Consider the following 3,188-nt stretch of genomic DNA (forward strand, 5'->3'; position numbering starts at 1 on the left):
ATATATATATACATATAAATTTTTCTGCTTAAATACCAGTAAGGTAGCATTTTCTCAGTGTCCTATGTACACTATTCCCATGTAATGCCAAGAAGGTATCAGTGATCAAATACTTTTGGGAATTGTTCTAAAATGTCTTTTACTGACAGGGATTCCCAATATACATTAACATTTTAAAGGCCAAGAGAAAGCAGGGAGAAAAAAAAGAAAAAAGCTTTTTAACTTTGTTTCACCCAAATGGTTCCAAAATTATTTGAACTTGAACCTTTCTTCCTCCATTGCGATGAAACTTTGAAAAATCTAAATCTAAAGGTGTTCAATTATGTTTAAAACATCTTCAAAGATCTGTTAGAAGTGTAAGGCAGGCATGAGATGAAAAGTCCAGTCGTTTCACTTTATAAACAGTATAACTAGACTGAGGCAGGGCAAAGAGGTTTATCAAAGTTCGCACTGGCAAGAATGTTTCCAAGTTAGCAGAGATAGAATTTTCATCTCAATCTCAAAACCTGTAGTTCTTTTCATCACGTTTTGCTTTCAAAGTAAGCTCTAGACGCTAAAGATTCCCTTTTCTACATCTTATGGGTTCCTTATGGCTTCTGATTGAGGATGGCATAGTGTATGGGAGACCATGGGTTAGAACCATTTATTCAGAATTCAGCATTCACCCTGAATGGAGTGCTGGGTGGGCAGTCGTGAGCACAGCTGCCACAGTTCTGGCCCTCGCAGGACTCCTCGCCTAGTCGGGGTGGTCAGACATTAAAATAGGCGAATATAAATAGGCAATTACAAACCTGGACGGATAATAGTAAAGCTGAGTACGGGGTTCTGTGACTGGGAATGAAGGAGGAAACCTGCTTATAATAGATAGGAGTCTTAGGAAGGTTTATTAAACAGAGGAAACATTTAAACCAAGAGAGAAGGCAGCTGGGCAAAGAACCAAGGATAGAGCTTTCTTAGGGTACTTATACAGTGTGAGGGCTCTGAAGGAAGGAAACACCTTTTCAGGAGTGAAGCCATGGCCCAGGTGAGTTAGGGAAACCTGGTTGGAGTGAGTTTGGAGAGGCTGGCTGAAGTTGTATGATGTAGCTCACTGTAGACTATAATAAACCGTTGGATTGTAAGGGGAATAAGAAGCCACACTTCAAGCAGTGAATTGGTGGTCATATGATGGCTATTGTAAAGAACTTCACAAGCGGTGTAGTGGATTCTAGGCAGTTGCTTCAGTGCAATTCTTAGATAGCAGTTCCCACCAGCTTCAGATATCAAGGGACTACTGGCTTTGTAGAAGAACACGAAAATACTTGTTGCTGGAGCATGTATACAGCTGATAATAGGAAGCTCGATGGATGTGAGCTCCAGGTTAGGGATGATGCTGTCAGTGTGGTGGTAAGGGAGGGGAGGAGGCCAGTGATAGAGATGAGATTGCAGAGATCCTCCTGTGGTTGTTGCTGTTGACCTTGGAGATGAGCCTTCAGCCTTCAGCCAGAGAGAAGTGGTCAGAGATGATAATGGGCAGAGCGGCAGAGGGCCATGCAGTTAGTTGGTCGGGCAGAGCTAAAAACTTCTTGCCCTTCACATAAACTTCATATGAGGTGTCTCTGAAGGGCACGTGATGAGAAGGGATTTGTCACAGAGCTGGTAATGCAGGTAACCATGATGTGTTTGTTGTTAACATCATGGTGTCAGCTAGATTAAAGTGAAACTAATGCTTTGGGACACACTTTCATCCTTCACATAAGGATTTCCCTGAGACATTCTGAGCATGCCCTCTGCCAATATAAGAGCTGTGTTTTCTTTTCATCACAGCAACTGAATAAACTTCCTCTGCAATGTAAGCTCGATTTTCTGAGTCATTATTTTGAATCATTTTTCCCATACAGATTTCCTTCCTTCCTTCCTTTACCCCTTCAGTGTTTATTGATTGTGCAGACATGATCCTTGACCATGGATACAATGGAGATAATGAACAAGATAGAAAGATTCCTCCTCTCTAGGTAGATCTCAAAACACTGAGTTAGAATTTTCACTGCAATAAAAGGAGTTATCAGAGGTTTGTGGATGTTTGAAATCTGGAGAACCAAAAATGTATTGTAAATCTGCAAATGATTCCTGCTTAGCAAACATGATTTCTATTGCTATAGCTGGATATTAGGAAGAGCTAATCAATCACATAGTTAATTATTTCGTAATTAAGCAAGAGAACATAAGAATTATTTATTTCCAAATCAGAGGTTCAATAACTCATACATAAGGATGATTATGTTAAAATTTTAGAGAAACTAAATTTTAGAGTATTGTGGAAAAAAATAGGACCAAATTTAAATAAACAGTGATATAGTAATATGATACAATCTTATGTGTCTTTTCAAAAGCATGCTTTTAAAGAAGTTATATTATGTAGTGATTGGAACTATGGACACTGGAGGCAGACATGTGGTGACGTTCAGGAGGTTACAATATATCATTTCACATAACAGGTTATGGCTTTCTCTCCATGCCTGTGCATGTTAATCTACCTCATTTTCACAATTGCATGGAATGAATTGTATTGCTACACTACAATTCATTGAACCATCCCCCTATTCATGGATATTTAAGACGTGTCCCATAATTTTCTCACCAAAAGTGCTGAAGTAGACATCATTGAACACATATTTTGGTGTACATATGGGCTGGCATTTTAATAGGATTGAATGCAAAAAGTTGGATTGCTGATAAATAGTTCTGCGTATTCATAATTTTGTGAGTGTCGAATTCCAAAAAGTTTGAATGGCTTTTATTCCCCACAGCGACAGAGTTAATGTCTTCAAACCTTACAGTTTAGTATTGAGCTTAAAACATGCTCTTCTTATAACATGGCTATTTGTGCATGCATTAAATCTCCTTTGAAACCCTTTGTCACTTTTAGTTAGCTCTATACATCTTGCTGAGTTTGTCCCTGACTCTCTTTGCTTTGTCTTTCTGATGCTCATAATGGCAATATCAACAGGATTTTTTTGCCTTGTATTAAATAATGCAGTGTAAAATGTTAGTATTGCATCTGGCATACTAAAAAGCTCAGCAAATGCTGTTCTAGTGCAGCAGTGAAAAGTGCCAATTGTGGAGTCCAACTGCTTCTTGCTGCTCGGCAATTTACCAGCTGTCTTGACCTCTCTGTGTCTCAGTTTACTCATTTGGAAAAAAAAAAG

This window comes from Hipposideros armiger, unplaced genomic scaffold (genome assembly GCF_001890085.2).
Source record: "Hipposideros armiger isolate ML-2016 unplaced genomic scaffold, ASM189008v1 scaffold_412, whole genome shotgun sequence".
Classification (NCBI taxonomy): domain Eukaryota; kingdom Metazoa; phylum Chordata; class Mammalia; order Chiroptera; family Hipposideridae; genus Hipposideros; species Hipposideros armiger.